Source organism: Tachypleus tridentatus, chromosome 13 (genome assembly GCF_004210375.1).
Source record: "Tachypleus tridentatus isolate NWPU-2018 chromosome 13, ASM421037v1, whole genome shotgun sequence".
NCBI lineage: Eukaryota > Metazoa > Arthropoda > Merostomata > Xiphosura > Limulidae > Tachypleus > Tachypleus tridentatus.
Window position 1 is genome coordinate 12,739,245 of NC_134837.1, and position 14,651 is coordinate 12,753,895.

Here is a 14,651-nt window from a genome sequence, read left to right on the forward strand (position 1 = left end):
TCTCTGTAAGTGCACAGTTTGGTCGAAAACATTATAGAATGTATTTCTTAATTGTAATTGTGTCTCACTACTGTTACCATGGCAAATGATATAAACACGTTATTCCCGTGTATTCATTACGTGATTTATTTTAAATTTCGTTTTAATATAAAATCAGCTTATAAACGGTTTTAAAAATACCTAAAAAGCTTGCTAAATACGTATAGAAAGTGGACAAAAACATCCTGTTTTGTTATTATTTTTTAGCACTGTCCAATTTTATTTTAGCGTTTTTTCTGTAATTTCCTCCCCTTCCTTCACCCTTTCTATAAAACGTGTTTATATTTTTTTAATGGGGTCCTGTGTGTTTGAGATCTCGTGTAATTGACCCACATGTTACAGGTTCCTAAGTAGAACTGTAACCACTAGTTATATAGTGTTATAGTAATTCTTGTTGTTGGACAGGTTCTTTTAAACCATTCGGTAAAATGAAGAACATAAAGTCCTATCCACCAAATGACAGAAACGTTTTGTTTCACCTTGAACTTCAGGTGTTGTAAGTTTGTCCGATAGGGTTAGGTTCACAGTACCGTAGAATACACCAACGAAATAATTTTACATTCTAATTTTCTTCGTACTAACGGTACCTCACTCGTTTCTATCCTTGAAACACACGATATTTGAAAAACTAATGTAACGTTTGTTTTGAATATCGCGCAAAGCTACTCGAGGGCTATCTGCGCTAGCCGTCCCTAATTTAGTAGTGTAAGAGTAGAGGGAAGGCAGCTAATCATCACCACCCACCGCCAATTCTTGGGCAGCTACTCTTTTACCAACGAATAATGGGGTTGATCGTCACATTATAACGCCCCCATGGCTGAAAGGGTGAGCATGTTTGGTGTGACGGGGATTCGAATCCGCGACCCTCAGATTGCGAGTCGAGTGCCTTAACCACCTGGCCATGCCGGGGCCTTATTACCTATGGAAAAGTAAGATTTTTTTCCCCAAACATATACATATATTGTCGTTTCTTTTCTAATGTTGGTCAGTAATTTGTGTGTTTTGTTTTCGATATCAATGTATACCACTCGAATTAGAGTAAAAGTGAAAAAATATATACGTATATTAGTTTTATGATTGTGTAATACTTTTGAAACTTTATTTGGGTACGTATACAGTATGACTTATTATTTCATAGTATAGAATGAATTAGGCATGTTGCCCTGAAATATTCAGGACTTCACAACAGAGATATATTAATCATCTCATTGTGATGTCTATTTTTTGACGTATTATTATGTTCCGGCCTAACCTAGAAATGGGAAGGCAACTGTTACGTTTGTGTATGTGTATATATATCTCGAGTTCTATAGCTGTGTATACATTACCTCAGGCTCCTGCCGTGGGAATTCTTTCTCTGTATTATGTGTCAATTGTCTGCTTGCCAAATTGAAATGTTAGTTGACAATATATATCTTTTAATCTTCTGACGCCTTGCCGCGCTAGCACGTCCTCCTCAGTATTTGGTCTCTGTGTACACGGTACGCTGCAGCCCTGAAGAATGCCACGAATATAACTGCGTTGACGGTAAGTTAATGACAGTCGTAAAGAGAAGGTAAATATTATCACAGAGAGCTACTAAGCCCTTGCAATTACCATCTAATCCTTCGCGAACACCTCAACTATACGGGAAACAACACTTAACACCTGGTGAAACGATAGGTTCCAGAAGTCTCGTGGGAGAAGTGACGTCTTCATAACACGTTCTACACGTCAAACATCACCAGAAGATCCTTGTATGCGGTAATTTAAAAATCTATTGTTAACTTCCTAACGCTCACTCTCGCCGATTGCTTTGAGTGTCGACATATTATTAACTTAGATAATACGTCATATTTTTAGACCTGTTGTTTCTTGTGTGTCTCCATATCATCAGCTTCGGCCCTAGTTCGCTGTTGTGAACGTTGGATTTTATACACAGTTTTTGTTACTCGTACAAATATAAAATAAATGTCTTCTTTTATCTTCGTAAAAAATTAACAACAGCATTTTAAACAGTTTGATTTAACTTTTTAGTTATCTTTTAACAAGATGTTAAATTTAACATCAGAAAACAGAACTTATTGTTACATGTTTTCTCGTGTCTTTACGTAAAACACAGTTCTGTCATGATGTCATGCCGTACTATGTACTATTTCGTGATTGTACTAAGCCTGAGTCCTGATATTGTTCTATGATTGTGTTAAACTGAGTCCTGACATATTGTTCCGTGATTGTGTTAAACCTGAGTCCTGACACATTGTTCTGTGATTGTGTTACGCCTGAGTCCTAACATATTGTTTTGTGATTGTGTTACGTCTCAGTCCTAACATATTGTTTTGTGATTATGTTATGCCTAAGTCCTAACATATTGTTCTGTGACTGTGTTACGCCTAAGTCCTGACGTATTGTTCTGTGATTGTGTTAAGCGTGAGTCCTGACGTATTGTTCTATGATTGTGTTACGCCTGAGTCCTGACGTATTGTTCTGTGATTGTGTTAAGCGTGAGTCCTGACGTATTGTTCTGTTATTGTGTTACGCCTGAGTCCTGACGTATTGTTCTGTTATTGTGTTACGCCTGAGTCCTGACATATTGTTCTGTGATTGTGTTAAGCCTGAGTTATGACGTATTGTTCTGTGATAGTGTTAAGCGTGAGTCCTGACGTATTGTTCTGTTATTGTGTTACGCCTGAGTCCTGACGTATTGTTCTGTTATTGTGTTACGCCTGAGTCCTAACACATTGTTCTGTGATTGTGTTACGCCTGAGTCCTAACACATTGTTCTGTGATTGTGTTACGCCTGAGTCCTGACATATTGTTCTATGATTGTGTTACGCCTGAGTCCTAATATGTTGCTCTGTGATTGTGTTACGCCTGAGTCCTAACGTATTGTTCTGTGATTGTGTTAAGCGTGAGTCCTGACGTATTGTTCTGTGATTGTGTTACGCCTGAGTCCTGACGTATTGTTCTGTGATTGTGTTAAGCCTGAGTTTTGACATATTGTTCTGTGATTGTGTTACGCCTGAGTCCTGACGTATTGTTCTGTGATTGTGTTAAGTCTGAGTCCTAACACATTGTTCTGTGATTATGTTACGCCTGAGTCCTGACATATTGTTCTGTGATTGTGTTACGCCTGAGTCCTGACGTATTGTTCTGTGATTGTGTTACGCCTGAGTCCTGACGTATTGTTCTGTGATTGTGTTACGCCTGAGTCCTGACGTATTGTTCTGTGATTGTGTTAAGCCTGAGTTTTGACGTATTGTTCTGTGATTGTGTTACGCCTGAGTCCTAACATATTGTTCTGTGATTATGTTACGCCTGAGTTTTGATATATTGTTCTGTGATTGTGTTAAACCTGAGTCCTGACATATTGTTCTGTTATTGTGTTAAGCCTGAGTTTTGACATATTGTTCTGTGATTGTGTTACGCCTGAGTTCTGACTTATTGTTCTGTGATTGTGTTACGCCTGAGTCCTGACGTATTGTTCTGTGATTGTGTTACGCCTGAGTCCTGACGTATTGTTCTGTGATTGTGTTACGCCTGAGTCCTGAAGTATTGTTCTGTGATTGTGTTAAGCCTGAATTTTGACGTATTGTTCTGTGATTGTGTTAAGCCTGAGTTTTGACGTATTGTTCTGTGATTGTGTTAAGCCTGAGTTTTGATATATTGTTCTGTGATTGTGTTACGCCTTAGTTTTGATATATTGTTCTGTGATTGTGTTAAGTCTGAGTCTTGATATATTGTTCTGTGATTGTGTTACGCCTGAGTTTTGATATATTGTTCTGTGATTGTGTTACGCCTGAGTTTTGATATATTGTTCTGTGATTGTGTTACGCCTGAGTTTTGATATATTGTTCTGTGATTGTGTTAAGTCTGAGTCCTAACATATTATTCTGTGATTGTGTTACGCCTGAGTACTAACGTATTGTTCTGTGATTGTGTTAAGCCTGAGTCCTGACGTATTGTTCTGTGATTGTGTTAAGCCTGAGTTTTGATATATTGTTCTGTGATTGTGTTAAGCCTGAGTTTTGATATATTGTTCTGTGATTGTGTTAAGCCTGAGTTTTGATATATTGTTCTGTGATTGTGTTAAGCCTGAGTTTTGATATATTGTTCTGTGATTGTGTTACGCCTGAGTCCTGACGTATTGTTCTGTGATTGTGTTAAGCCTGAGTTTTGATATATTGTTCTGTGATTGTGTTAAGCCTGAGTTTTGATATATTGTTCTGTGATTGTGTTAAGCCTGAGTTTTGATATATTGTTCTGTGATTGTGTTAAGCCTGAGTTTTGACATATTGTTCTGTGATTGTGTTAAGCCTGAGTCCTGACGTATTGTTCTGTGATTGTGTTACGCCTGAGTCCTGACGTATTGTTCTGTGATTGTGTTACGCCTGAGTCCTGACGTATTGTTCTGTGATTGTGTTACGCCTGAGTCCTGACGTATTGTTCTGTGATTGTGTTACGCCTGAGTCCTGACGTATTGTTCTGTGATTGTGTTACGCCTGAGTCCTGAAGTATTGTTCTGTGATTGTGTTAAGCCTGAGTTTTGACGTATTGTTCTGTGATTGTGTTAAGCCTGAGTTTTGACGTATTGTTCTGTGATTGTGTTAAGTCTGAGTCTTGATATATTGTTCTGTGATTGTGTTACGCCTTAGTTTTGATATATTGTTCTGTGATTGTGTTACGCCTGAGTTTTGATATATTGTTCTGTGATTGTGTTAAGCCTGAGTCCTGAAGTATTGTTCTGTGATTGTGTTAAGCCTGAGTTTTGACGTATTGTTCTGTGATTGTGTTAAGCCTGAGTTTTGACGTATTGTTCTGTGATTGTGTTAAGTCTGAGTCTTGATATATTGTTCTGTGATTGTGTTACGCCTGAGTTTTGATATATTGTTCTGTGATTGTGTTACGCCTGAGTTTTGATATATTGTTCTGTGATTGTGTTAAGCCTGAGTTTTGATATATTGTTCTGTGATTGTGTTAAGCCTGAGTTTTGACGTATTATTCTGTGATTGTGTTAAGTCTGAGTCCTAACATATTGTTCTGTGATTGTGTTACGCCTGAGTCCTGACGTATTGTTCTGTGATTGTGTTACGCCTGAGTCCTGACGTATTGTTCTGTGATTGTGTTAAGCCTGAGTTTTGATATATTGTTCTGTGATTGTGTTAAGCCTGAGTTTTGATATATTGTTCTGTGATTGTGTTAAGCCTGAGTTTTGATATATTGTTCTGTGATTGTGTTAAGCCTGAGTTTTGACATATTGTTCTGTGATTGTGTTAAGCCTGAGTTTTGACATATTGTTCTGTGATTGTGTTACGCCTGAGTCCTGACGTATTGTTCTGTGATTGTGTTAAGCCTGAGTTTTGACGTATTGTTCTGTGATTGTGTTAAGTCTGAGTCTTGATATATTGTTCTGTGATTGTGTTACGCCTGAGTTTTGATATATTGTTCTGTGATTGTGTTACACCTGAGTTTTGATATATTGTTCTGTGATTGTGTTAAGTCTGAGTCCTAACATATTATTCTGTGATTGTGTTACGCCTGAGTACTAACGTATTGTTCTGTGATTGTGTTAAGCCTGAGTCCTGACGTATTGTTCTGTGATTGTGTTAAGCCTGAGTTTTGATATATTGTTCTGTGATTGTGTTAAGCCTGAGTTTTGATATATTGTTCTGTGATTGTGTTAAGCCTGAGTTTTGATATATTGTTCTGTGATTGTGTTAAGCCTGAGTTTTGATATATTGTTCTGTGATTGTGTTACGCCTGAGTCCTGACGTATTGTTCTGTGATTGTGTTACGCCTGAGTCCTGACGTATTGTTCTGTGATTGTGTTACGCCTGAGTCCTGACGTATTGTTCTGTGATTGTGTTACGCCTGAGTCCTGACGTATTGTTCTGTGATTGTGTTACGCCTGAGTCCTGAAGTATTGTTCTGTGATTGTGTTAAGCCTGAGTTTTGACGTATTGTTCTGTGATTGTGTTAAGCCTGAGTTTTGACGTATTGTTCTGTGATTGTGTTAAGTCTGAGTCTTGATATATTGTTCTGTGATTGTGTTACGCCTGAGTTTTGATATATTGTTCTGTGATTGTGTTAAGCCTGAGTCCTGAAGTATTGTTCTGTGATTGTGTTAAGCCTGAGTTTTGACGTATTGTTCTGTGATTGTGTTAAGCCTGAGTTTTGACGTATTGTTCTGTGATTGTGTTAAGTCTGAGTCTTGATATATTGTTCTGTGATTGTGTTACGCCTGAGTTTTGATATATTGTTCTGTGATTGTGTTACGCCTGAGTTTTGATATATTGTTCTGTGATTGTGTTAAGCCTGAGTTTTGATATATTGTTCTGTGATTGTGTTAAGCCTGAGTTTTGACATATTGTTCTGTGATTGTGTTAAGCCTGAGTTTTGACATATTGTTCTGTGATTGTGTTAAGCCTGAGTTTTGACATATTGTTCTGTGATTGTGTTACGCCTGAGTCCTGACGTATTGTTCTGTGATTGTGTTAAGCCTGAGTTTTGACGTATTGTTCTGTGATTGTGTTAAGCCTGAGTTTTGATATATTGTTCTGTGATTGTGTTAAGCCTGAGTTTTGATATATTGTTCTGTGATTGTGTTAAGCCTGAGTTTTGATATATTGTTCTGTGATTGTGTTACGCCTGAGTCCTGACGTATTGTTCTGTGATTGTGTTAAGCCTGAGTTTTGATATATTGTTCTGTGATTGTGTTAAGCCTGAGTTTTGATATATTGTTCTGTGATTGTGTTAAGCCTGAGTTTTGATATATTGTTCTGTGATTGTGTTAAGCCTGAGTTTTGACATATTGTTCTGTGATTGTGTTAAGCCTGAGTTTTGACCTATTGTTCTGTGATTGTGTTACGCCTGAGTCCTGACGTATTGTTCTGTGATTGTGTTACGCCTGAGTCCTGACGTATTGTTCTGTGATTGTGTTACGCCTGAGTCCTGACGTATTGTTCTGTGATTGTGTTACGCCTGAGTCCTGACGTATTGTTCTGTGATTGTGTTACGCCTGAGTCCTGACGTATTGTTCTGTGATTGTGTTACGCCTGAGTCCTGAAGTATTGTTCTGTGATTGTGTTAAGCCTGAGTTTTGACGTATTGTTCTGTGATTGTGTTAAGCCTGAGTTTTGACGTATTGTTCTGTGATTGTGTTAAGTCTGAGTCTTGATATATTGTTCTGTGATTGTGTTACGCCTGAGTTTTGATATATTGTTCTGTGATTGTGTTACGCCTGAGTTTTGATATATTGTTCTGTGATTGTGTTAAGCCTGAGTCCTGAAGTATTGTTCTGTGATTGTGTTAAGCCTGAGTTTTGACGTATTGTTCTGTGATTGTGTTAAGCCTGAGTTTTGATATATTGTTCTGTGATTGTGTTAAGCCTGAGTCTTGATATATTGTTCTGTGATTGTGTTACGCCTGAGTTTTGATATATTGTTCTGTGATTGTGTTACGCCTGAGTTTTGATATATTGTTCTGTGATTGTGTTAAGCCTGAGTTTTGACATATTGTTCTGTGATTGTGTTAAGCCTGAGTTTTGATATATTGTTCTGTGATTGTGTTACGCCTGAGTCCTGACGTATTGTTCTGTGATTGTGTTACGCCTGAGTCCTGACGTATTGTTCTGTGATTGTGTTACGCCTGAGTCCTGACGTATTGTTCTGTGATTGTGTTAAGCCTGAGTTTTGATATATTGTTCTGTGATTGTGTTAAGCCTGAGTTTTGATATATTGTTCTGTGATTGTGTTAAGCCTGAGTTTTGATATATTGTTCTGTGATTGTGTTAAGCCTGAGTTTTGATATATTGTTCTGTGATTGTGTTAAGCCTGAGTCCTGACGTATTGTTCTGTGATTGTGTTAAGCCTGAGTTTTGATATATTGTTCTGTGATTGTGTTAAGCCTGAGTTTTGACATATTGTTCTGTGATTGTGTTAAACTGAATCCTGACGTATTGTTCTGTGATTGTGTTACGCCTGAGTCCTGACGTATTGTTCTGTGATTGTGTTACGCCTGAGTCCTGACGTATTGTTCTGTGATTGTGTTACGCCTGAGTCCTGACGTATTGTTCTGTGATTGTGTTACGCCTGAGTCCTGAAGTATTGTTCTGTGATTGTGTTAAGCCTGAGTTTTGACGTATTGTTCTGTGATTGTGTTAAGCCTGAGTTTTGACGTATTGTTCTGTGATTGTGTTAAGTCTGAGTCTTGATATATTGTTCTGTGATTGTGTTACGCCTGAGTTTTGATATATTGTTCTGTGATTGTGTTACGTTTTGATATATTGTTCTGTGATTGTGTTAAGCCTGAGTTTTGATATATTGTTCTGTGATTGTGTTAAGCCTGAGTTTTGACGTATTGTTCTGTGATTGTGTTAAGCCTGAGTTTTGACGTATTGTTCTGTGATTGTGTTAAGCCTGAGTTTTGACGTATTGTTCTGTGATTGTGTTAAGTCTGAGTCTTGATATATTGTTCTGTGATTGTGTTAAGTCTGAGTCTTGATATATTGTTCTGTGATTGTGTTACGCCTGAGTTTTGATATATTGTTCTGTGATTGTGTTACGCCTGAGTTTTGATATATTGTTCTGTGATTGTGTTAAGCCTGAGTTTTGATATATTGTTCTGTGATTGTGTTAAGCCTGAGTTTTGATATATTGTTCTGTGATTGTGTTAAGCCCGAGTTTTCATATATTGTTCTGTGATTGTGTTACGCCTGAGTCCTGACGTATTGTTCTGTGATTGTGTTACGCCTGAGTCTTGACGTATTGTTCTGTGATTGTGTTACGCCTGAGTCCTGACGTATTGTTCTGTGATTGTGTTACGCCTGAGTCCTGACGTATTGTTCTGTGATTGTGTTAAGCCTGAGTTTTGACGTATTGTTCTGTGATTGTGTTAAGCCTGAGTTTTGATATATTGTTCTGTGATTGTGTTAAGCCTGAGTTTTGATATATTGTTCTGTGATTGTGTTACGCCTGAGTTTTGACGTATTGTTCTGTGATTGTGTTAAGCCTGAGTTTTGACGTATTGTTCTGTGATTGTGTTAAGTCTGAGTCCTAACATATTATTCTGTGATTGTGTTACGCCTGAGTCTTGACGTATTGTTCTGTGATTGTGTTACGCCTGAGTCCTGACGTATTGTTCTGTGATTGTGTTAAGCCTGAGTTTTGACGTATTGTTCTGTGATTGTGTTAAGCCTGAGTTTTGATATATTGTTCTGTGATTGTGTTAAGCCTGAGTTTTGATATATTGTTCTGTGATTGTGTTAAGCCTGAGTTTTGATATATTGTTCTGTGATTGTGTTAAGCCTGAGTTTTGATATATTGTTCTGTGATTGTGTTAAGCCTGAGTTTTGATATATTGTTCTGTGATTGTGTTAAGCCTGAGTTTTGATATATTGTTCTGTGATTGTGTTAAGCCTGAGTTTTGATATATTGTTCTGTGATTGTGTTACGCCTGAGTCCTGACGTATTGTTCTGTGATTGTGTTAAGCCTGAGTTTTGATATATTGTTCTGTGATTGTGTTACGCCTGAGTTTTGATATATTGTTCTGTGATTGTGTTAAGCCTGAGTTTTGATATATTGTTCTGTGATTGTGTTAAGCCTGAGTTTTGATATATTGTTCTGTGATTGTGTTAAGCCTGAGTTTTGACCTATTGTTCTGTGATTGTGTTACGCCTGAGTTCTGACGTATTGTTCTGTGATTGTGTTACGCCTGAGTCCTGACGTATTGTTCTGTGATTGTGTTACGCCTGAGTCCTGACGTATTGTTCTGTGATTGTGTTACGCCTGAGTCCTGACGTATTGTTCTGTGATTGTGTTACGCCTGAGTCCTGACGTATTGTTCTGTGATTGTGTTACGCCTGAGTCCTGAAGTATTGTTCTGTGATTGTGTTAAGCCTGAGTTTTGACGTATTGTTCTGTGATTGTGTTAAGCCTGAGTTTTGACGTATTGTTCTGTGATTGTGTTAAGCCTGAGTCTTGATATATTGTTCTGTGATTGTGTTACGCCTGAGTTTTGATATATTGTTCTGTGATTGTGTTACGCCTGAGTTTTGATATATTGTTCTGTGATTGTGTTAAGCCTGAGTCCTGAAGTATTGTTCTGTGATTGTGTTAAGCCTGAGTTTTGACGTATTGTTCTGTGATTGTGTTAAGCCTGAGTCTTGATATATTGTTCTGTGATTGTGTTACGCCTGAGTTTTGATATATTGTTCTGTGATTGTGTTACGCCTGAGTTTTGATATATTGTTCTGTGATTGTGTTAAGCCTGAGTTTTGATATATTGTTCTGTGATTGTGTTAAGCCTGAGTTTTGACATATTGTTCTGTGATTGTGTTACGCCTGAGTCCTGACGTATTGTTCTGTGATTGTGTTAAGCCTGAGTTTTGACGTATTGTTCTGTGATTGTGTTAAGCCTGAGTTTTGACGTATTGTTCTGTGATTGTGTTAAGTCTGAGTCTTGATATATTGTTCTGTGATTGTGTTACGCCTGAGTTTTGATATATTGTTCTGTGATTGTGTTACGCCTGAGTTTTGATATATTGCTCTGTGTTTGTGTTAAGCCTGAGTTTTGATGTATTATTCTGTGATTGTGTTAAGTCTGAGTTTTGAACATATTGTTCTGTGATTGTGTTACGCCTGAGTCCTGACGTATTGTTCTGTGATTGTGTTAAGCCTGAGTCCTGACGTATTGTTCTGTGATTGTGTTAAGCCTGAGTTTTGATATATTGTTCTGTGATTGTGTTAAGCCTGAGTTTTGATATATTGTTCTGTGATTGTGTTAAGCCTGAGTTTTGATATATTGTTCTGTGATTGTGTTAAGCCTGAGTTTTGATATATTGTTCTGTGATTGTGTTAAGCCTGAGTTTTGATATATTGTTCTGTGATTGTGTTAAGCCTGAGTTTTGATATATTGTTCTGTGATTGTGTTACGCCTGAGTCCTGACGTATTGTTCTGTGATTGTGTTAAGCCTGAGTTTTGATATATTGTTCTGTGATTGTGTTAAGCCTGAGTTTTGATATATTGTTCTGTGATTGTGTTAAGCCTGAGTTTTGATATATTGTTCTGTGATTGTGTTACGCCTGAGTCCTGACGTATTGTTCTGTGATTGTGTTAAGCCTGAGTTTTGATATATTGTTCTGTGATTGTGTTAAGCCTGAGTTTTGATATATTGTTCTGTGATTGTGTTAAGCCTGAGTTTTGATATATTGTTCTGTGATTGTGTTACGCCTGAGTCCTGACGTATTGTTCTGTGATTGTGTTAAGCCTGAGTTTTGATATATTGTTCTGTGATTGTGTTAAGCCTGAGTTTTGATATATTGTTCTGTGATTGTGTTAAGCCTGAGTTTTGATATATTGTTCTGTGATTGTGTTAAGCCTGAGTTTTGATATATTGTTCTGTGATTGTGTTAAGCCTGAGTTTTGATATATTGTTCTGTGATTGTGTTAAGCCTGAGTTTTGATATATTGTTCTGTGATTGTGTTAAGCCTGAGTTTTGATATATTGTTCTGTGATTGTGTTAAGCCTGAGTTTTGACATATTGTTCTGTGATTGTGTTAAGCCTGAGTTTTGACCCATTGTTCTGTGATTGTGTTACGCCTGAGTTCCTGACGTATTGTTCTGTGATTGTGTTACGCCTGAGTCCTGACGTATTGTTCTGTGATTGTGTTACGCCTGAGTCCTGACGTATTGTTCTGTGATTGTGTTACGCCTGAGTCCTGAAGTATTGTTCTGTGATTGTGTTAAGCCTGAGTTTTGACGTATTGTTCTGTGATTGTGTTAAGCCTGAGTTTTGACGTATTGTTCTGTGATTGTGTTAAGCCTGAGTCTTGATATATTGTTCTGTGATTGTGTTACGCCTGAGTTTTGATATATTGTTCTGTGATTGTGTTACGCCTGAGTTTTGATATATTGTTCTGTGATTGTGTTAAGCCTGAGTCCTGAAGTATTGTTCTGTGATTGTGTTAAGCCTGAGTTTTGACGTATTGTTCTGTGATTGTGTTAAGCCTGAGTTTTGATATATTGTTCTGTGATTGTGTTAAGCCTGAGTCTTTGATATATTGTTCTGTGATTGTGTTACGCCTGAGTTTTGATATATTGTTCTGTGATTGTGTTACGCCTGAGTTTTGATATATTGTTCTGTGATTGTGTTAAGCCTGAGTCCTGAAGTATTGTTCTGTGATTGTGTTAAGCCTGAGTTTTGACGTATTGTTCTGTGATTGTGTTAAGCCTGAGTTTTGACGTATTGTTCTGTGATTGTGTTAAGCCTGAGTTTTGATATATTGTTCTGTGATTGTGTTAAGCCTGAGTTTTGATATATTGTTCTGTGATTGTGTTACGCCTGAGTTTTGATATATTGTTCTGTGATTGTGTTACGCCTGAGTTTTGATATATTGTTCTGTGATTGTGTTAAGCCTGAGTTTTGATATATTGTTCTGTGATTGTGTTAAGCCTGAGTTTTGATATATTGTTCTGTGATTGTGTTAAGCCTGAGTTTTGATATATTGTTCTGTGATTGTGTTAAGCCTGAGTTTTGATATATTGTTCTGTGATTGTGTTAAGCCTGAGTTTTGATATATTGTTCTGTGATTGTGTTAAGCCTGAGTTTTGATATATTGTTCTGTGATTGTGTTAAGCCTGAGTTTTGATATATTGTTCTGTGATTGTGTTAAGCCTGAGTTTTGACGTATTGTTCTGTGATTGTGTTAAGCCTGAGTTTTGATATATTGTTCTGTGATTGTGTTAAGCCTGAGTTTTGATATATTGTTCTGTGATTGTGTTAAGCCTGAGTTTTGATATATTGTTCTGTGATTGTGTTAAGCCTGAGTTTTGATATATTGTTCTGTGATTGTGTTAAGCCTGAGTTTTGACATATTGTTCTGTGATTGTGTTACGCCTGAGTTTTGACGTATTGTTCTGTGATTGTGTTACGCCTGAGTCCTGACGTATTGTTCTGTGATTGTGTTACGCCTGAGTCCTGACGTATTGTTCTGTGATTGTGTTACGCCTGAGTCCTGACGTATTGTTCTGTGATTGTGTTACGCCTGAGTCCTGACGTATTGTTCTGTGATTGTGTTACGCCTGAGTCCTGAAGTATTGTTCTGTGATTGTGTTAAGCCTGAGTTTTGACGTATTGTTCTGTGATTGTGTTAAGCCTGAGTTTTGACGTATTGTTCTGTGATTGTGTTAAGCCTGAGTCTTGATATATTGTTCTGTGATTGTGTTAAGCCTGAGTTTTGATATATTGTTCTGTGATTGTGTTACGCCTGAGTTTTGATATATTGTTCTGTGATTGTGTTAAGCCTGAGTCCTGAAGTATTGTTCTGTGATTGTGTTAAGCCTGAGTTTTGACGTATTGTTCTGTGATTGTGTTAAGCCTGAGTTTTGATATATTGTTCTGTGATTGTGTTACGCCTGAGTTTTGATATATTGTTCTGTGATTGTGTTAAGCCTGAGTTTTGATATATTGTTCTGTGATTGTGTTAAGCCTGAGTTTTGATATATTGTTCTGTGATTGTGTTACGCCTGAGTCCTGACGTATTGTTCTGTGATTGTGTTAAGCCTGAGTTTTGACGTATTGTTCTGTGATTGTGTTAAGCCTGAGTTTTGACGTATTGTTCTGTGATTGTGTTAAGCCTGAGTCTGATATATTGTTCTGTGATTGTGTTACGCCTGAGTTTTGATATATTGTTCTGTGATTGTGTTACGCCTGAGTTTTGATATATTGTTCTGTGATTGTGTTAAGCCTGAGTTTTGATGTATTGTTCTGTGATTGTGTTAAGCCTGAGTTTTGACATATTGTTCTGTGATTGTGTTACGCCTGAGTCCTGACGTATTGTTCTGTGATTGTGTTAAGCCTGAGTTTTGACGTATTGTTCTGTGATTGTGTTAAGCCTGAGTTTTGATATATTGTTCTGTGATTGTGTTAAGCCTGAGTTTTGATATATTGTTCTGTGATTGTGTTAAGCCTGAGTTTTGATATATTGTTCTGTGATTGTGTTAAGCCTGAGTTTTGATATATTGTTCTGTGATTGTGTTAAGCCTGAGTTTTGATATATTGTTCTGTGATTGTGTTAAGCCTGAGTTTTGATATATTGTTCTGTGATTGTGTTACGCCTGAGTCCTGACGTATTGTTCTGTGATTGTGTTAAGCCTGAGTTTTGATATATTGTTCTGTGATTGTGTTAAGCCTGAGTTTTGATATATTGTTCTGTGATTGTGTTAAGCCTGAGTTTTGATATATTGTTCTGTGATTGTGTTACGCCTGAGTTTTGATATATTGTTCTGTGATTGTGTTAAGCCTGAGTTTTGATATATTGTTCTGTGATTGTGTTAAGCCTGAGTTTTGATATATTGTTCTGTGATTGTGTTAAGCCTGAGTTTTGATATATTGTTCTGTGATTGTGTTAAGCCTGAGTTTTGATATATTGTTCTGTGATTGTGTTAAGCCTGAGTTTTGATATATTGTTCTGTGATTGTGTTAAGCCTGAGTTTTGATATATTGTTCTGTGATTGTGTTACGCCTGAGTTTTGACGTATTGTTCTGTGATTGTGTTAAGCCTGAGTTTTGATATATTGTTCTGTGATTGTGTTAAGCCTGAGTTTTGATATATTGTTCTGTGATTGTGTTAA

General features: G+C 37.2%; 1 protein-coding gene across 1 annotated transcript in view; it reads left to right on the top strand.

Moving 5' to 3' along the window:
• Positions 1-1,632: 1,632 nt before the first annotated feature.
• The window catches only part of LOC143239187 (semaphorin-2A-like), a 478,807-nt gene continuing 465,788 nt past the window's right edge, over positions 1,633-14,651 (top strand). The window contains exon 1 of the mRNA XM_076480055.1: positions 1,633-1,782. The gene's annotated coding sequence lies outside the window, so the exon portion shown is untranslated. The remainder of the gene's footprint in view (positions 1,783-14,651) is intronic.